At 41.1% G+C, this 21,535-nt stretch overlaps 1 protein-coding gene across 4 annotated transcripts in view; it reads right to left on the bottom strand.

The window, feature by feature from the left end:
• KANK1 (KN motif and ankyrin repeat domains 1) overlaps window positions 1-21,535 on the bottom strand; it is a 178,239-nt gene that overhangs the window by 80,732 nt on the left and 75,972 nt on the right. The window contains exon 1 of one of the 4 annotated variants that reach the window (XM_074953292.1): window positions 8,038-8,108. The exons of 2 other annotated variants lie outside the window; for them this stretch is intronic. The gene's annotated coding sequence lies outside the window, so the exon portion shown is untranslated. Of the gene's footprint in view, window positions 1-2,684; window positions 3,071-8,037; window positions 8,109-21,535 lie in introns of those variants that run through there. One more of the 4 variants, XM_074953291.1, reaches the window with a different exon arrangement.

Below are 21,535 nucleotides of genomic sequence, written 5' to 3'. Positions count from 1 at the left end.
TAAATCTCCAATCTGCAAATTAGGGACAGATGCCTTAGAAGGGATTTTCCTGTGCAAAGGCAGGGAAACTCACAAGCTGGGACTCAGTTTATCTGGGACTCATAGGGTACATCTACACTACAAAAAAAGACACACAGCAGCAAGACTCAGAGCCTGGGTCAACCCACCTGGCCTAATGCTATCGTGCTAAAAATAGCAGTGTACACATTCAGGCTGGCTCCCAGGCTCTGAGACCCCACAAAGGGAATGGGTCTCAGAATCTTGTGAAGAATTATTTAAAGGAAGGAGAGATATGTCAGTGAGAGTCAAATGAGAAGAAGAACTTAGAGAGGATAAAATATTCCATAATTCTAGATTCCGATAATTAAAATACCAAGAACACCATAGCCTATTGCTAGACTTTATGAAGCTGAACAATTGACGTTCACCTACAAGGAGCAGCCAAATACATTTATGTATAACTGGGTGGGAGTGACCCCATTTTTTCTTTCAGTTCCTATTGCATAAGGGCCTATCATTGAAACTCGCTTTACTCCCTTTAAGATCTGTGGCAGGTGCTCTGCGGAAGGTCCTCTTTTCTGTATCTACCAGATATATATTACATTTTTTTGCAAACCGTCAGTCCTATGATTCTTGTGTGCAGTTAAGAGGACACATCAAGTAATGCTTTGGCTGCACCTTAGGAACAGTGGGAGGAGAGAAAAGGGCATACACACCTGCCATAGTCTTGCCTCTTGGTAGATCATGCAGTTGGATTCTGGTGCAGGGGCAATTATACCTCTATGAGCACACTGCCTACAGTGTGTCTGCATGGCTATGGTCCTTATATGCCTCGTCTAAGGCCATGCTTAACTGTGAATTTAGCACAGCACTGCGAAACCCTATTTCTCATCCATTAAGTATCCCCAAACCCTGAGCATCGTTTTTGTCATTCATCATCAGCTAACTTCAGTTACCAGGCTAGCTGCACCACTGTCCACTCTGAGTGCATCTGCAAAGGCAACGAGCCTCCAGCCATCACCTCCTTTGGAGTGGAATTACGTGATTCTCCCACTAAGGGCTTGTCTGCACAGACAGCTCTGCAGCTGCATCACTGTAGTACTTTAGTGAAGACGCTACTGTGCCAACCGGAGAGCTTTTCCCATCGACATAGTTAACCCACCACTGCGGAAGGTGGTGGTAGCTCTGTCTCCCTTCAATATAGTGCAGTCTACACTGGGGGTGAGGTCGGTATAACTACATCACTCAGGGGGGTGGATTTTTCACCCCCCCCCCCCCGAAAGCGACATAGTTATATCTATGTAAATTGGTAGTGTGGATCTGGCCTCAGACTAGGACCTGGGTTACAGACCCGTGTGTTAACTGTGATTATCTCAGCAGGCTCTAGTTACATTCAGTATCCACAGCTCAGCTGTGAGCAGTTATTAATTCTCTCACCCAGGATATATAAAATGTAGAGAAAAGGAAATGCTCATCTCTCCCTAGTGTCAGCATTATGAAGGAACTATGAGGAAAAGGAAATATTCCCTCCATTCACATTTTCTTCCCTGCTCTCTTTTGTGTTTATAGTGAATTGCTAAAACCTGGGATAAGAAACTACCTGGGATAAGAATATTCATTGAGGTTTGTTCAAAGTGTCTACAGTAATTAGGAAACATTTCTGTGCACTACTGCCATATAATCATGTTCTCTACTCAGGTAAAAGGTCAGGGATGGGAAGCCAAACAGCCATTACTTAGCATTTTTAAATGTCAGGAAATGCAAAGCTATTGATAATTCTCCAAAAGAAAACGTTAATAAAAATGTTTTCATCCACCCGGACAAAGCTGCTAGCTGAGATGAAAATCACCCAGCACCAATACAGAGTGAAAGTCTCCCAAAGCAGGTGTTAACTGGAGAGGGGTGGGGAGGAGACAATACACAAATCACACACTAGGCCTTTTCAGGATTCTGTATGTAGGTCAGACGTTCACTGGCCTTGGCCTGCAAACACTGAAAAGCCTGGAACGGCTCTCCCTGGCACAAGAAGCAATGCAAACCTCCACACATCCCCTCTCACAGCACATAACAGACTATGACAATCAGAGCTTTGCATTCCACAGGATAGGACAAAATACAGCATATAATTAAATGTTCATTCATAACATTCACAAGTCAAGATCTTACCAACACAAAACTGTTTTTCTTCAAAAGGTTTAAGATAAGTTGGTAGCAATAAATGCAGTCAGGACAGTGTGTTAAGCTCATTAAAGCAACTCTGGCAATTGCTTACAGACATACTGTCAAAGAATTTTAAGTCCAATCCTGGGTAAATAGAGACATTTAGCTCCAACGAGCCTGGACCTTGAACTTTAGGTGAAGCTTGGTATAAAATGGCATATTGGTGAGAAGGGTTATGGGTTAGAGATGCTGCAGTTGGTGCCCCCTTTATGACAGCAACTTCTCAAAAGAAGCCTACAGCTGTAATCCATCTGATGAGGAAGTTAGGCCACAGAAAAGGAGTCCTGAGAAGCTACTGAAAGCAGTGGCAGATGCATCCATTCTGGTAAAAAGGTGACATATTTCCTTTAATCCTAATACTGCATGACAGTCACAAAGTTAATTTAACAGAACAGCTCTTCCTGGTGACTAATCTCTGTGGGCTTGAAAATGTCCAGCAGTTTCTTGCCCAAGGATCAACCTACCTGGCCAGGTGAGAAGTACTCGCTCCATCACCACTCCTAAGGCAACATCCATTAAAGCCATGTCTCTTTAGTTTACTTCTTCACTTCCTCAGCACCAAGTCATCTTTATCCTCATCCCGCAGCCCCATCAGTTCTGCTCCCCATCAGATAAAATAAATTCTGTTCGCTCTCTCCAACATACACACTGACACTCTCCCCATTAATACTGGGGATCTAATCTCTCCACCAAATCAACAAACTCTAGGTTCTCTCATGTCATGCAGCAGCAATAAAGGATATCACAAAGAGTCGCTTTCTTCCAGCGCTGAACGTGGAACTATTGGAATCAGAGTGACAGCATTAACCCTAAAGCTGCTGTCTCCCTGCTTCACTGCAGAGCTCCTGCCCAGAATCTCCCCAAGCCTCACTCTGCACCTTACCCCTCGCCTGGCTTCCTGATACACATTTAAAGAAACAGTGCACCTCCTCACACCCCACTGCCACCATTACTGAATACTGGGCTCCATTATCCCCCAAACAAATGAACATGGTCCCCCTCACCTCTTTGCAGCCTGCTCTTAGGTTACCACTCTCCTGGATACAGAGGAGACCCTCAGTGTTCCAGCACCTCTTCTCCACATGGACTTCTTTACGCACTGCTCCCCACCCTGTACAAGAAAAGCAACGCCTATGCTGCTCTCCCTCTCCTCCCTTTCCTTAAAACACTGGTGCAGCTTTTCCCCCTTCCCAAACAAGAGGAAGTGGCTCAGAGACCATGAAATTCAGGCCTTCCCCCACCCCACCAAGGAAGGAGCCAGCAGCTCCCTAGCCCCATCTACTCAGGTAAAATTTCTACTCATCCTGGACAAGTGGGTTTTTCAAGCCCTTCCTGTGGAGCAACTGTTCTAGCGTCACAGCCTCTATAACGCATGTGTGGACATTCCTGGGGGGGGAGGGGGGCTCCACAAGTGCATCGAGTCTTAACTGAAGAGCCTGTTTGCTCCCACACAGCACTTTCAAAACTGCCTTCAGTGAAAAAACATGTGACAAGTTACAGTGCCTCACTCAGTGTTTCGACCCAGAGCTGACACAGGCTACCAGGAGACTGTCTGCAGCTCAGGACAGCTAGGAGACTGCAGCTGTATTTTCAATACTTTATGTTTAGTGGGTCACTAAAAAGTTGGCAACTTCCTGCAAGCTGCACCGCCTCAGCCTCACATATGGGTGACGTTATCACTGTGCATGGTTACAGGGACGAACAGAACGGACCCAGATAAGGCAGGTAGGACGCAGCGTGCTATAATGCACTTGGCTTTCCATTTAGGAGAGTGCGAGGTTACTCTCTAGCAGCTGGCCACACAGAGGGTAAAGGAACTTGCTTCTAATGCCAGCTGTGGAATTTCCCACTTAGCTCAAGTGGTAAAGGCCTGTGTTTTGGAAGGCAGCGGCCACGCTCAGGTCTAGCTCAGGCTCTCCCCCTCTCTCCAAGAGGGATTTACATAGCAATTGTATCAGTTGTCTGAAGCATGCTGATCTTTCTTAGGGTTGATGCCTGCATTCTTTTCAATAGCTGCAGCACTATTAACCTCTTGGTACTGGCTAAATTAGCAACACACCCTCCACTACTGTACACATGAGAATACACTGCATCACTGCATAATTACTTTGCCTCTGAGAAATCAGATGTTTAAATTCAGCACAGGGCTGTGGGAACCCTCTACCTTCCCACTCCCTACACACCCCAAGTGTTTAAATCCCCCTCGGGATTGTGCCTGTCCCACTGCTTTTACCTATCATGCTTCTCCACTACTGTTGTCAAAAACCGAGCAGCAGTACACGGACAATGATAGCAGTGTTCTGCTTCCCGAAGAAGTTTCAGCACAGAAACAATAGAGGCACAGGTGCAGTCCTTTGCTGCTGCTATTTGGAGACAGGCAGAGCAGTTTTTTTATAAATTCCAATGTACCCTTTTCAATTCTAATTAGGGCTGCCAACTTTCTAATCGCACAAAAACAAACACCCTTGCCCCGCCCCCTGTGCTGCCCTGAGGCCACTCCCTCCATCGCTCGCTCCCTCCATCGCTCACTCTCCCCTACCCTCACTCACTTGTTCATTTTCACTGGGTTGAGGCAGGGGATTGAGGTGTGGGAGGGGGTGAGGGCTCTAACTGTGGGGTGTAGGCTCCAGGGTGGGGCCAGAAATGAAGGGTTCAGGGTGCGGGAGGGGACTCCAGGCTGGGGCAGGGGGCTCAGGGCTGGGGCAGAGTGTTGGGGTGCGGGAGGGGGTTCGGACGGCAACTTATCTCAGGCAGCTTCTGGAAGCAGCCGGCATGTCCAGCTCCTCAGTGGAGGGGCTAGGGGGCTCAGCATGCTGCCCCCGCAGCTCCCATTGACCATGGTTCCCAGCCAATGGGAGCTGCGGAGTCGGTGCTCGGGGCAGGGGCAGCACGCGGAAGCCCCATGGCTGGCCACCCCATGTCTAGGTACTGGAGGGACATGCCTGCAGCTTCCCAGGAGCTGCGCAGAGCCAGGCAGGGAGCCTGCCAGCCCCGTGCCATCTGGACTTCTAACAGCCCGGTTAGCAGTGCTGACCAGAGCTGCCAGGGTCCCTTTTTGACTGGGTGTTCCGGTCAAAACCCGGACACCTGGCAACCCTAATTCTAATACAGAACTAAACTGACAACAACAAGCTGAGAGAGACACAGCAGGTTCATGAACTAATTTTTCATCTCTAAGCCCTAGATTAGAGCTCTGGGTTACATGACTGTTGTGAAAGAGTTTCCTAGCCCCTAGTATGGTGTGTACTGTTTCGTTATAGCTGTCACAGGAAGCCAGGCAGGAAAAAGACTGGGAAAAGCTCTAGGCATTTTAAAAGAGAGTGTTTGCAATTGTTAAATTATATTATTTTTGTAGCCTGCGTTTTACAACAGTTTTGAAATGCTCCAGTTTTTCAGTGGTATTTAAAGATTCTCAGTCCCAGTCTGCCTCCTGAGGCTCAGTCACTGCTGGGAAATACAATGACACTGTACGGCATATTATTAAAGAAGCAGTCCCCACAAAGAGACCAGTCCTTTTCACGGAGTGGATAGACTTAAATTGTGCTAGGCATTTATAAAAAAAAGTCGTTCCTTTATTGAGAACAAAAATTAATAGTGAGCTAAATACATGCTACCTTCTACTTCAGCTGACACAGAGGTGTTTAATTGTAAGCAAGCAGTACCGCCGGCATTTGCAGTACCACCCGTCTACAGCACAGCAGCTCTCTTTTTAACAAGCAGTCAGCATTCAAGTGCCAGAAAACTAGACTTTCATGCAAACTGTGTACGGGTCAAGGCTACAGCTCTATGCTGACATGAGCAAACAGACGTTATCTGGACGGCTCACTATGTATCTCACTGCGCATTCCAAGCTATCATCAGATTCCTATTTTCTAACTGAAGTTTAGATCTAAAGGTCACATTCCAGTACACTGAAATACTGGACCAAACCCAATCCAGGTAACTGCTGCCAAAACCCCACACATCAGTAAAGGACCCATAATGTGACTAATTAACCATCTTTGATTTGTTTTTTCCTCATTCAATATTTAGCTACAAAAACATTAAAAGAAAATCAGCAAAATAAAGTTTTTGTGTGCTAATCATAGTATGATACAAACTCCTGGTAACATATATGCTCCACTAAAGGTACTGTGGAAAACCCTAGAGATACATAATAAATTAGTGTGGGGGGGGGTTCTTTCAAAAGAATGCTCCCAGAGTTGTATTTGTTTACAACTGTGAAGCAATAACATCTGCTATGTGATTTATTATTGGTTTCTCTGTATGGGCTGCCTAGTAGGCAGGCAATTTTGTATCGTGTACAATACTAAAAATAAATAGGATATTTTTAGTTATAAGGGAGGTTGGCTTCACTGACAGTCACACTGCCCACAGGACAAAATAAGTCAGTAATCTCTCTTCCCAAACTATTCAGGATGCCTGAGCAGAAGAATATTTTCTTTGCTGTGCTTATTCCAGGCTAAAAAGCTAGCTCCCCGAAAAGCTAACAGCCCTTCTCACTACTCCATAGTAACAGCTTGCTACAGAGAAACCCAGTCCAAGAACAGTCCAGGACAGGAGCAGGAAGTGAACTCATAAAGGAGGCAGCAGCAGTGCTCTCTGTCCACTTACTGGAGGAACCAGGGATAAGAAAATCCCAGACTCGTTAGCACCTTGCCCCCTTTCCTTCTCACCAAAGCAGTTTGGAATGAAACAGGGGAACGTCTTTGATCCACTCCAACCCCAAACAGAAACAAAGTTTGGAAAATGTTTAGATACTAAGCCACTGAACCAAGATTGGTAACACTGGGTAGGGTGATTTAGGAGGATTCTGTATTGCATCTGGCCCTCTGTTCCCATATAGGGGTTCAGTTTTTAGTGCCGCTGACTCTTAGCTGGCTTTCTGCCTCTTAATGAGGGTTTTTATTTTCTCTGTTTGTTTTTATGTTAGAGATTCTCTGGTTTTAAAGGCTCTGCGACAGGGAGGAGCAAGTGCATTGATTGGCAGCACTCATCGCTTTCACTTCTGTTTCTATTGTCAAGGAAGCGCAAGCATTACTGAGAGCTAGCTGTATTTTCCACAAGCTCCAGTTACTGAGTGTGATAAAGTCAGTGCCAAAAGCAGGTATCACAAGGGATTTGTTACACTTCTGTGAATTTTCCCTGGGAGGGGAGGAAAGGAAGAGAGGCAAAAACGTTACAAGATAATAACACCAAGCTGGATTTAAAACTTTTGTGGCTAGCTATTTTCCTCTTAATTTAAGATTTTTCCTTACCATATTTCTTTCTTTTAATGCTTGTATAGCTTTGGAAATGTAACAAGCACTGAAAGAAAGTATTGATTTGCACCTATCTACATATTGCACTGGGATTATTCTCACTTTTCCTTCTAATAAAATGGCAAGACAAAAATAAGTTATAATGCCCTTCCTTTATAAACCAAATCAATAGTTTTAATAAAAATTTCTATTGATTCCTTTATTAATCATTTTAGCTCTATTTCTAAAATTCCTATGGCTGCACTACAGTTCAAGGCCATTCAGCATTCTTCTCAAGAGTGCAATACAAAGGAATCATTGGTATTAGTTAACAAGCAGACAAGTAAGAGTGTAAGTTTCAAAGGCAGTATGGACACAAATCTTTTACCTTCCATTTTAAGAGAGTACAGGTGTTCTACCATCTGTGGCTACAGATGGTCTGTCTCCCATGTGAGCCAAACCTTTCCGTCCTCTGTCTATCACTATGCATTATAAACAAGGGATTAGCTAACATGATTACAAACTATTTTAATGCTTTTCTATATTTTACCACCCCAAAAGTGATTTTATTTTATACCTCAGGAATGAAGCCATAAGCTGAGAATTCTTCAGAATTGTTCCTACACAAGAGACAGATGAACCACAGAACGCTCTGTGTACAAAGTGCAAAGTACAAAAGCTATTCACCTCCCATGGTAGTTTAGATTTGCCAGTGTTTGTTGTATTTCCTATGCCAAATACAAGAAATACGCAGTAAAATAAAATATGGAAGTGTGGGAAATGTTGATTTATTTTATTTATGTTTATTAAAGATAATGCCAAAGTCATGATTGCGGATATTTATCTTTAACTACACATTTCTGCCACTACAATGCAGATGTTGCTGATTCAAGCCCAGGCAAAAAAGAGATGTATTTATTACAGGATGAAAGTTAATTTTTCCTACAGATTGGACCACCAGGATACAAGAAAGGGAAGAGAAAATGAAAGTTGAAACTGTGTTCGTTTTGCCCAAGCTACTAGGTATAGTTTCTCTGAGAGCTTCTGTGCTATTTGTTGTACCTTGTTTACAAATATACAGTTTTTAATTTAAGCTATTTTGCCTTACAAACTTTTATTGTTTTAGATCTCACTCCTGTAAAAACTGAGCACATGTAAATGGTTGCAGGAGCTGGGTTTAATTTAATATACAGACTTCTTTGCCATACAGAAAGTAACACTACAGTGCCTAAGCCAACTTTGGTTAATTTCAGGAAGAATAATGCCACTCTGGTGGTGTAAAGATATGTACAAGAAGCTTTTAACATATTGTTACTACCATAACGATCCTTTTTCTTAAGTATTTTTATACTTGTTGGCTAAATGTAGCAAAAAGGAATTCCATTAGCAATATCCTTTAAATTATAAATGCTGCTTGTATTCTTGCTACATTGTTCTTCCAATATTTGAATACAGTATGTTGGCTGCAGTACCAGATGCCTGCAGTACCTCTTTTTTTATTGTTGAATAGGTATGGAATATATACCCATAAAATTTTTTTACGGTACCACCAATGTAGGTCTGTAAATATGACAACATATTTTCCCCAAAATAACTTTAATAGTAAGAACGACATCATTTGTTTCATTTGAGATAAACAGGAAAGTAGAGAGGAGAAAAGAAATTCAAAAAGTCACTCAACAAGTCCTGCTTTGGAGAAGGAAATACGGAGCATATTTAATACTTGTGAATACTCAGTCTACTGCCTGAATATATTTTTTACGCTTCGGATAATTAAGTAGACCATACTTCGCAGAAAGATTACAATTTAAGTCTTTACTTTTGCAGCAGACTAATGTTTTACAGCACGTGAAAGATGGAGAAGGGAAATGTAAAAATACTTTGTATACAAAACATAAAAGTTACTCAGACATGAACAGACCTCAGTTAAGTTTCTTACCTGCTGCCATCATACTGAATTTTGACATATAAAAATAGAGAATTATCAGCAAGGAGTAAAAGCTACCAGGATCACAAACCAAACTAAAGTTCTTAAAATACTGAAAGATAACCCCCGTCTAAGTTTAGCTAAAAGTCATCATATGATAGCTATACCACACGACCTATAAAGGAGATACAGACAAGTTCGGTTTCCACAAGGAAATGAAGTAATGCATTTACCTCCTGAGAGGCCAAGTTTAGGAACAGCAGATGGCATTTAAATAACGAAACTCATTTGGAAATGCTCTTTAATTTACACTATTCCCATTCCCAAAAAATAATAAGATACTTAGATGGTCAAAGTGTACAGATCGAAGCTGCTTGTCAGCCTTACAGGGGAGCACATATTTTTACAAATGAATGTGGCAATTAATAGTTAAGAGTTCAATTTGCAACAACTGAATTGCAAATTATTGATATGAGAAGCACAATCTATACTTATTTCTAACCCAAGTACTGTACCTGCTGCGTAAAACCTGACAGATCAGCTACTCCTCCCTTTCCTTCCTACTTTTGACTGAACAAACGCAAGGCAGGTCAGGAGAGCTGTGGTAAAAATAAAGCTAGTTTTTAAAAAGACATGGCAGTCACATTTTTATCTTTTTGAGCCCAAGTCACAAAACCAAATGATAAAAAAGGTGTTTTTATTTAAATAAAATACTTGTAAAAATATATTTAAAATTAAATTTGAAATTATAAGATGAGACCTAACCTTACTATAATCTATTAAAATCATTTAAATTAAAATATTCCATATATAAATAAAAATAAGCAGTACGTGTTTGCTGCCAAAGTTTTAAAAGAGCCAAAGCACAGAACTGTGAGATGCCGTTGGGTAAGCACCTGCAAACAGAGCCTGTAGAAATACTAAAACCAGCATTTGACAACAGTAGCCTCTTCTACGGGATCAGAGAAAATATTTTCTTTGTTTCACCTTATTCAACTAATTCAGTTCAATGATTAATTCATTCAAAATTGAGAAACAAAATTGAAAAAGCAGGAAATATTGTTTTTCTCTTTTCATCTCTGAATAAAAATGGGTGAGAGGATGAGATCTACTAGTTTAAAAAAATCTCAAAGGACATGGTGACCAGAAACAATCAGTTCTATTCACAAACAATACTTCCTTTGTTTAACAAACCAGTTTCAAATGGAGAATATGTTTTCACAAACATATCTTTTTTTCTTATGTACCCAGCACATTTAAGGTAGATTTATTTGACTAATAAAGATCAAAAAATGAACAAACATTTTAAATTTGGATGAAAATTAGATTTCAAATACAGCTTGACAGAAGTCCCAAATAAAAAATTAGTCCTCTAGTAAATAAGAAATGCATCATGAACAATTTTGTAACAAAAAAGTAAACATTAAGAATTTGAATCAATGCATGGTAAGCTGTATAATTCTTAAATAAATGTGTATAGATATAGTATAACCTCCTGGTTAGCTAAAAGTACCACCAAATGTAGTGTAAAGGCTATATTTAGTTGCAAATCAACATGTTTTAATGTTAATGGTTACCAAAGCAATGAGAATTAAACTTTCTTTAGGAAATAGAAAACAAGATTAAAATTGATTCTTTAAATCAAGGGTTCCTGTTTGATAATTTAAATAATGATTAAAATTGGCAAATTAAATCACATTGATTTAAATCAAACCACCCTGTGGTAGCGAGCATATTTTTTTTTTAAATTCGTGCTTTAGAGTACTATTAAAAAGTAACTCATTCGTCACCACATTGTGAAATCTGAGACACCCGCATATCTCCCTATACTTCAGATCAGATTTCTACCTAAAACAGAACATAGTCCTTTGGAACAAAATCTGAAGGCTTTACAAAAATTTGCCCTGGAAAACTGCAGATCTAGATCCAAGTTCCAGCTGACTTTTCTAATGCCCTGATCTTGCAAGGTGCTTGCTCCCAGCTCACACTAAAGTCAGTGGAAAAGGGCACTCAGTTCCTTGCAGTACAGAGCTCCAGGTGCACGGAGAGATAGGTGGCCATCCTGCATAACACAGCTGTACAACCCCTGTGCTTCATCACAAACTCCAAAAGGGAGCTCAGTGTGTTGAGCTATGCAAGCGCATTCTGGGAAAGGGCTTTGAGAACATGGTCTGCATATTTTGTTGCACACTCCAATAAATCATAGTCCACTACATCCACACTCACCCTCTATTACCTCTGCTACTGGACCAGTCTGTCTGTACCTGGGTCCCATGCCTAGGAAGTCTACAAACATGAAAACAACACTGCAAAGCAATGCCAATTTGCACCTGTTCAGAGGTCAAAAGAAGAGTAATTCAAGGTGCAAAAGACTGGAGGGATTCCACTTTGTTTTACTGATCAACAGCAAATAAACAACAATGCAAGGACTAGTACTGGTAGAATTAATTTAACTTTGGGCATACGGATAATTACAGAAAATTAGAACAGAATGTCTATGAATCATTTCTCATCTCCTTTAGATTTGTGAACATACTGAGCATATCCTATGAGAGCTGGAGAGGTTATTATATTTATTTTACTGGAATAATAAAATATAGTACAAAATCAATTAAAAAGAAAAAGAAAATCTGAGATAATTTAAGAATTACAGTGTAACCACCCAATACACGCGAATCATTTTATCAGTTAGCATAGCAACAAATTTTGTCTTAAGAATTTCAGAAAAACATTGAACATTATATTATTTATTCATGCCTGAGCTTGTCTAATATTTCTAAGGGGTGAATTAATTTCAAATCTTGAGTGGCTACAGACTTCAGCTACATTTAAAACAATAAGCCTTAGAAGTTGGATTGTTATTTGAATGATCTGAAATGAAATGTTAATAAAGATGACAAAATAAAACAAACAACAGATTATACAGGCAGCACAGGAAGTTTTAGGAAGTGCCTTCACAAACGCCATGAGTTCCATCAAACAGTCATCCAGAGAGAAATACAGTAGAAGAGCCTGGCCCATAAGACAATACCCATCTTATCTACTCAGTGAACGATTACCCCCCCACCCCACCCCCCCACACACTTATCAGTTCCTCTCTCTGGCATCTGGGAGTGCCAGCCTTATCAGTGGAGAGACAGACTTCCAGTGTCAAGAGCACCACTGTTATCCACTTCCATCTTGGATCAGGGGACATCATCACCTCTTCAAAAATTGCATAGGGTTTCCACATATAATGACCTTTAAAATTCTGGGCAATAATACTGAGTTAGTTATAAAGTTTAGTTATATTTATATTATATATTCAAAAATACCTAAACAAGACAGGTGTGTAGAAGTTGGCAATTCAGTGGAAGATTTATGTAAACTTCAGGATAGTGAAAAACAAGAAACAACTGCAAAACTGCAGTCTAGTTAGCCTGTCTTTATGAGCAAATCAAGTTACTGTAATTATCATTTATACAGAAAACCTTGTTTCTTGATCTTGATCACATTTGCTGTGTAAATCCAAGTAGTGGCCTCATTAATAACCTCATCAGATTCCCCAGATACAGAGCTGTACACATTTTATGAATACTGATTAATGGTAATAAAATTCACCTGCATAGACGTCAAGCCATAATATTTAAGTACTGCCTACCAGTTAACTGTTTGGTGGCCTATGTGAAGTGAGTAAGTGGTCCTAATTCAGCTTCTAGTACAGGTAGTCATGTCAACACTCAAGTGGCACTTCTTGGCTATCTCAGTAGAGGCACCAATGTCTAAAGGGCATAAAGATTGAACTCCCTACTTCTCTTGGTAATTCTAAAGGATGGTTGAGGAACATTAGCAGGATAGTGTGATGAAAACTTCCACTGCTCTTCTCACTGATGAAATATTGAAAAGTAGTAAGCTGTTTATGGTTTGGTGCAAAACATGTTATAATGCGGGTGTAAGTTTACCCTAGTTAACATGCAGGAGTAATGATTACTAGGAATGTTATAAGATCACCAATCTAATCTAACCTGTTTTTAAATTATTTCCTGTCAACATAATAAGCAAGAGTAACTCTCATTAACTCAGTTGGTTTAATTTATTTGTTTTAACTCCTCCCGTGCTAATTATCACCTGTATTCTTCCCCCAACCATTTTCTTAACTTAACTGCTGATTTTCTCGTATTAGGAAAATGAAAAAGTAATCACAACAACTGATGACTGCGACATTTCTTAGCAGGCTGGCTTGTACTTGCCTTCAAGCAGAGCAGCTTCAACATTCTTCCAAGTCTATCTATGGCGGGGGGGTTGGGGGAGGAGGGGCGCGTGGCAAGCCGGGGCAAAGTTGAGCGAGTAGTGCTGTGACTGGGTGCATGGGGTCGCAATGTCACTCCTTTACATTTGGCACAGTAAAACAAAACAAACCCATTCATGTTTTGATCGTTTTGGCCTTTAAAAGCAACCCGAATAAATAGAAATTCTATCATGTGGTGCTATACAGACCCCCCGCTTGGATCATTAGCGGGGTTCACACCTTGATATTCATAGAAGAGACCTCTACCACTTGAACTAACAGAGAAACTGGTAGCAGTAGTAGGCTGTTATCCTCTGTGTGCACCAACCACTAGAGCAGTGGTTCTCAAACTGGCGTTCGCGAACACCTGGGGGTTCGCAGAACGTTACAGGGGGTTCACCAGAAAAATTTCACCCATGGCGGCCAGAGGACCCCGGGCACTGGAGGCAGCAGGTGGGACCCAGTTGCAGGGCTGGCAGCCCGAGCCCCGGGGAGAGCGGGACAGGGCAGTTTGGGCTGGCAGCCCGAGCCCTGCCCCCATCAGCGGGGGAGCCGGCAGTCCGAACCCCAGCGCTCTGCGTGGGGCTGGCAGCCCGAGTCCCAGGGAGAGCAGGACAGGGCAGTTTGGGCTGGTAGCCCGAGGCCTGCCCCTGTCAGCCGGGGATCCGGCAGCCTGAACCCCAGCGCTCTGCGTGGGGCTGACAGCCCAAGCCCCAGGGAGAGTGGGGCTGGGCAGCTGGGGCCGGCAGCCCGAGCCCCGGCGGTCAGCAGGACCTGCAGCCTGAGCTCAGTTGACCGGGGCAGCAGCAGAGACCCCAGGCGCGCAGGTGGCAGCTCAGACCCCTGTCCTTGTCAGACAGGGGAAGTTGGCATCGAGGGCAGAGTGAGCAGGGGCCATGCTGTATGTGGGGGATAGTCCAAGCTAATTTGTCCCTCGCAGGCACCCTCATAGGGACAAACCTCGTGGCGGAAGAAAAGCTGTTTGCGAGCCAAACCAGCTGGAAGCACGTTGCAGCCAGTGTAGCAGTGTTAAGGTGCCTCAGTAATTGTCATTCTCTCTGAAGTGCTATTTTGCCTCAGTGAGACTTGAGTGAATCTTCTCGTTTTCTAGTTTGTTGGTTGCTAGCAGTCTCTCTGTGTTATTTTTATTAGAACTTTTGTACACAAGTTCAATGGATAAGTGGTTGAAAAAGGAAAAAGTGTAAAGACGCAAGGATCAGCTAGTGTTTCCTCAAGTCCACACTATGGAAAATCTAAGTCTAATGATCATGATGGTCCTGGAAAGAAAGAAAAGAAAATATGATGATGATTATATAAAATATGGCTTTACATGCATTGGTGATCAAGAACATCCAAAACCACAGAGTGTGATTTGTGGTGACGTTCTAGCAAACAGCAGCCTCAAACCTTCTCTACTTCGGCACCATTTAGAAACTAGGCGTCCTGCACAACTCGACAAGCCTGTTGATTTTTTCCAGTGAAAATTAGCTGAGAGGAAAAGTGACATTACCAGTTTTATATCCAAAGCAAGTGCTGATAATGAAAATGCACTTGAAGCGTCATACCGCGTGAGCTACCGAGTAGCAAAAGCATCAGAAGCCCATGCCATAGCAGAGAGCTTGATTGGTCCATGTATAGAAGATGTAGTTCATTGCATGCTCGGAGAAAAGGCTGTTAAAAGGATTGACATGGTACCTTTATCCAATAACACGTATCACGAAGAATTAATGACATGTCAAATAATGCAGAGACCACAACTGTACATAAGAGTGAAAAATAGTCCATACTATACTAGGCAATTGGATGAATCAACTGATTTAGCTAATCTAGCTATTTTGCTACTGTTTGTACATTATGTGAATGAAAGTATGGTTGAAGACGACTTGTTGTTTTGCCGACCATTGGAAGAACGTACAACTGGAGAAGATATCTTCAATCTGACTGATGCATATTTTCAAGAAAAGGAAATAGATTGGTCTCGTTGCCTAGACATTTGCACTGATGGGGCCACATCAATGACGAGGAAGTACACTGGATTTGTAGTTCGAACAAAAAAGGTTGCACCAAAAGTCTCTTGGACTCATTGCAGCATCCATAGACAAGCCCTCGCAACAAAACACATGCCTGAGGGACTGAAGGAAGTGCTGGACAATGCAGTGAAAATGGAGAATTTCATAAAATCCCGGCCAACAAATTCCAGAATATTTCACATACTTTGTGAAGAAATGGGTAGTATACACAACTGTCTGTTGACCCATACTGAAGTTAGATGGCTCTCAGGGGGCAAAATCTTTGTGCACCTGTTTGAGCTTAGAACGGAAATTCTAGGTTTTTTTTTTTTCCAACAGCCACCCTTTCCACCTTGCCAGCTATATGGAAAATAATGTCTGGCTCCAGAGCCTAGCCTATTTAGCATATATGTTCTCAAGAATTAATGACCTAAATTTCTCTCTTCAAGGCCTCAATATAACAGTTTTCAATGTGCAAGAGTGAGCTGAATCCATGGTAAAGAAGTTGCAGTTCTGGGAAAGTTGTTTGGAAAACAATCAAACTGAGTGTTTCTGTAATCTTCATGACTTCCTGGCAGAACATAAACTTCAGTTGGATCAGTGCACTAAAACCAATATAACTGCACACCTAAAAGGACTTTGCACAACTTTCAGGGAATACTTTCCAGCTATGTCAGGCAATAATGACTGGATTTGCAACCCTTCTGATGATACCACTTTCTCAACACAGATATTGAACACTGGGGAAAAAGAAATTGATTGAGATCTCCTGTGATTACGAACTGAAAAGGAGTTTTCAGAAATCTGTCATTGATCAACTTTTGGCTGAGTTTAAGAAACGAATACCCCTTTCTGGCAGAAAAAGCTGCAGTTCTGTTCCTATTTTCAACAACATACTTATGCGAGAAAGCGTTTTCCTCGTATGCGCATCTGAAAACCAAATGCAGAAACAGACTTGATGCCGAACCAGACCTGAGACTTTATCTTTCTCCAGTGGTTCTGGACTTCCAAGAGCTATGCAGAGCAAAGCAAGTGCATCCATCACACTGAGGAAATTTAAACTTAAATCCCTTGAAATATTCATTTTTAGGAGGGTGGTCACGAGATTTCACAATTTAGTGAAAGGGGTTCGCGGGCTGTTAAAGTTTGGGAACCACTGCACTAGAGAGAGAGAGAGATAAGACACCCACGCTGTCCAGAGGGTGTCTCAGCTACTGAGGACAGCAGCAGAATGTAGAAACTCAGGACTGCTGGTTCAATTCCAGGGTGTAGAAGCGTGTGTTCTCTGGTCATTACGAACCCTTCTGCCCCTGTGCTCACAGCTTGTTCCCATTCCCCTTTGTTTCTATTAGCATTCCTCCTACATCTCCTACTTCCTTTTTTCCATTTCTGCTCTGGCTCCTGCAACCCTTCTCCCTACACCAATACCTCTCACCTCTGCAATCAACTCTGAATGCTTCCTCCTCCTGGGCACCAGCAAGGGCAGCACTGAGACCACAGGAGTGACAGCTGATGTCCTTGCAGTTCCTGCCCCTGGCACCAGGAGGAGCAACTGCAAGGAAAATCCTAGTCAGCCTCTGCAGCCCTGGGCTGCAGCACGCTCAGTACAGACAGAATCCTTAAAGAATTTCACTGCCAGAACACTGAAGTCTCTACCGAGCAAATGCAAACCAAGAATTTTCAGAGGCTCATAAGTGGGCCAAATTGGAATAGATTTTCACAGGAGAACATAAGGCACATCTCTGACACCAGGAGGACCCCTGTACCAAATATGAAGTCCCTGCTCCAAAACACAGAGGTACTAGAGCTTCTCAACAAATTGTGACACTTTTAAAAAACAAATATGGGCAAGTTTGTTCTCAACTATTTTACCGGAAACCTTCCAGAAAAATCTGGCTTGAAGCAGATACACAGCATGGAAAATCTGAGCCAGAATGGTTTAAGTCTGGCAGAGTTATAGGCAACTAAAAAAAACAGTGGGCAATCTCAACTACAAGTGGCGCTACCAGTCTCATCTATATTCCCGATGAACTGAACCTGAGAAACAAGCGAGCGCCAGGAGATGAAATGGACATCGCCAACTTGAAACCTAGCCAATTTCAAAACATGACTTAAAAAGCAATTGCAGATACTACACCTACCTTCAATTTCTGTGATTTCACAACTATGTTTTTCTTTTTTTCAAATGTGCCCTCTCCTAGAGCTGTGTGATAGGCACAAAAAAGGCATTAATTGCTGTCAAATGCACAGAGTACATTAACGTGTGTGTGTGTGTGTGTGTAGAAACACATTTCCTCTCTAATCTCTTTCAGTTACAGCCTTCTCAGGTGTTACAAGTAAAGAACAGTAAGTAAAGGATTCAGAGATTTTGTTTTTTCCAGTTGACAAGTGTGTCTTGCTGAAATAAAGCATCGGTTCGGCATACACCTTGTTTCGAACGCCACTGTTAAGGGCCGGCTCTTAGTGCTTGTGCAGCTATTTCTTTTACATTACGTCAGTGAATGTCAGTAATCGGGCAAAACAAAAAGCCAGTTGCAAACACCCACATATTGTTATTACCAAGTTATCACTTACAGAAATATTGTGTAGAACATTAACAATAGGTGACTACCGGATGCATGAACACCCAAGTTTCCTGCGGATTAACAGTGAAAATGTGAAAACCTGACTCATACCAGCTAACAAGCAACTGCTTCAGGAAATTCACAATAAAATCTAGTTCAGGTCAGTGCAGTTGCTGTGCATGTATTTCAGCTGGATCTGAGTACTTAGGCGAATTATTTGCCTTACTTAATATGGGCCTATTTCTCGGTTTGTAGCTAATTCCTAAAATGTTTTAAATACTTAACTAATCTGTTACAAATAGTTTATCTCCTCACCTCCCTTACATTTCTTAGTAGAAAGAAAATTGTAGACAAGTGTTTTCAAAAGCATTCTGCCCTCTAAATTAATTTCCCTTCTGGACAGGGTGAAATCTTTAGATTGAATGGGAAGCTCTCTATTTTTTTTTCTATGCTCACTCAACCTAATAAACTGATTATTTAAAGTTTTCTTATTGGTGAACTTAAGATATTTCAGTTTTCATAACCATTTTATTGGTATTTCCATGGAAAGTTAAAGTTTAGCAAGATTACATTAAGAAAAATAACTTCCTAGTGTTAACCAGCATACCTGATAGACTGAGTACAGAATTAGAAACAGGGAATTATTGAGTTCTAATCCAAGCTCTGCTAATGACTCATCATGTGGCCTTGGACACATTATCCGGGCCAGCATTTTCAAAGAATTGTCCATTAATTTTAGGTGTCCAACTGGGGACACGTAGGGTTGATTTTCAGAGGTGCCAAGCATCTCCCCACTCAAATTATAAGTGCTCAGCTCTTCTGAAAAAACGAAAACCAAAACGGTCCCTTTGTTTTCATACCTGTACCTGGGTCAGTCTTGGAAAAATAATGATTTTTAAGCGGTGTTTAAAGTGAACCAGTAGATGTTTAAAGCAGTGTAGGAACTGGCTTGTAAGGTCTGACACAAAGCTCACTTACTGGTATGAACTGCATAATTTACAAGCCACACAGGTAAAGCATCACAAGTCTCACATTCCAGCAATATGACTGCCTCATCAAGGAAACTCATATGCTCCTTTCAATTAAAAGCTTCAATTTCACATGCAATTGGTGGCTGATCCATCTTCCCACATGAATTTCTGAATGCTATACTGTAAAAAGTGAGCAGAGGTGTCTTTGAAAGGCCAAACCATTTTTCTATAGAGACTCTACTATCTGAAAAGATACTGTGAGTCAAAACTGCAGCAAATTAAGTTTATTTTTGCTTCTTGCAAGGATTTGAGTATAACTGCTGTTACTGTCCATAAACTTCCCTTCTCTTGGTCATAATAAAATGCTTTGACTTAAATTAGAGAGAACAAACAGTGCAGTGGTTATACAAGTTATGTAAACTAGTTATTACTCAATTTCCTAAATAACTTATATTACAGTATTTATATATTTTCATTTATCTTTGGTGGAGTATAATGTTTTCACTGAAACTTTATTATCTTTTCAGGGTCAATTGTGGCTCTAAATTTGGGTTTGTAAATGTTATGATCTGAGACAAGTAGCAGTGCTTTCAATTTAAAAACAAAACATTCTAGAGAAAGTTGTTTTTCAAAGCAAACATTTCCCTGAAGTGTTTGCAACTCAGATATTTCAGACTGTGCTAGTGGATGAGAACCTGAAGGTGAAATGAAATAGAAATTGATAATAAACAAAAGGAAAACTGACTAGTATATTTTTATTGTCTGGTCTGGGAGAAATGCAGAAAGTAAACAAACCACATAAGTAGTGAAAACTGAACAGACTCTAAAGTTCTGTCAGGAAATATAAAATCCAGGGGTGTCTTTATAATATAATAAAAAGGACCTCAAGATGTGCCAGCTTGGGTTTGTATTAGTGAATTTAGTGCCTATGAATACTGTTGACTTGCCAGTCAGAAAATGAAGTCCTCTTAAATGCTTCCTTTGCATCCTCATGCCTTTGTCCATTCCTCCCCCTAATCTTAGACTTCTCCCCCTTTCTTTGGGTACCAGGAAACTTCCCCTTCTCTACTCAGACCCCTCCCTTCTCTGAAGCCTATCAATAATAATTAATTTCAGAAGAAGTGTATACACTTAAATAAATTTGCACCATCTTCAGTTTTTATGTTTATCTGGTCAGGTGGTGCCTTGTGTCTAAACCACTTACCTGTCTAATTTAGAATGTGAGATATTTGGGATAGGGATCACACCATGTTTTACTGAGTAAACACAATCACAATGCTCAGATAACAAATAATAGAGCTGTCTTTGTTTTGATTACAGCTGGTCAAGTTATACTCATGAGTAGACTATCAGACTATTGTGACAGTTTGGGGAATAAGTCAATTTATGAATTCCATTCTGTTTTATGAACAGCATTTATAATTGTAACTTTTGGTGTCGACTGGAACCTCCATTTAGGAGCAGAAAGACTGTTTGGGAAGCTGAAACTAGGTTCCTAGGGGCAGAGAGGCTGACTTTTAACAACTCTGCCCCCGGCAACTGATGGAAAATGGAAAATCCCAGTCAGAAAAGAGTGTCAGATCCTGCTTTTAAAAGTGAGATGCTCTCCAAACAAGGGAGCTAGTCCATCATCAGAAACAGAAGCCAGAGTGGGAACAGGACTCAGGAGATGCTTCACTTGTCTGTTTTAAGCGAAGTCTCTGGCTCATCTATGTGTTATTGGCCATCAAAATCATACTGTATTGTTTCTGCAACCTGATGGGGTGATAAACTTTGTAAACAGGCAAATGAACAGAAAATAACATTTCCAATATAAATTTGTGAATGAATCATCAATTATAATAAAATTCATGTTTTTTTTCAATGAAGAAACCAGCAGTCATCTGAATGTTCATGAACAATTAAGAACCTCACACACAAATAATAAACTTGCCAGATTTATTCCATGAAAATATGACGATTTCTGTACTATTTAACTGGCTCTCAGATAAAGATCACTGTAGTTATTTAAAGTGCATTGAGAATATTTGCTGTAAATTTGGAATTCTCTATGTACTCAACCTAATATATGCCCTGTACAGTTAAACAACTGCTACCTGGCAAAACCAGGAGCAGAAGAGTTGGACACTTGTAATTAAATCCAATTTTATTTCTCCAAGATCACTTTTTCACCTCCACCTAATACTATAAAAGAGGGTGTCTTTAAAAATTAAAAGCTTTCATTAAATATACTGCATTGGCTGTACTATTAGCTAGCCCTTGCTTTGAAGATACTGTCTTAACAGTGTTAGAGAAGGTGAAGCTTGAAACTTAAGGTTTATTCTTTTTTGATAGTTG

The sequence above is a fragment of the Natator depressus genome, chromosome 5 (genome assembly GCF_965152275.1).
Source record: "Natator depressus isolate rNatDep1 chromosome 5, rNatDep2.hap1, whole genome shotgun sequence".
Classification (NCBI taxonomy): Eukaryota; Metazoa; Chordata; order Testudines; family Cheloniidae; genus Natator; species Natator depressus.
This window is presented reverse-complemented; position numbering and strand designations above follow the sequence as displayed.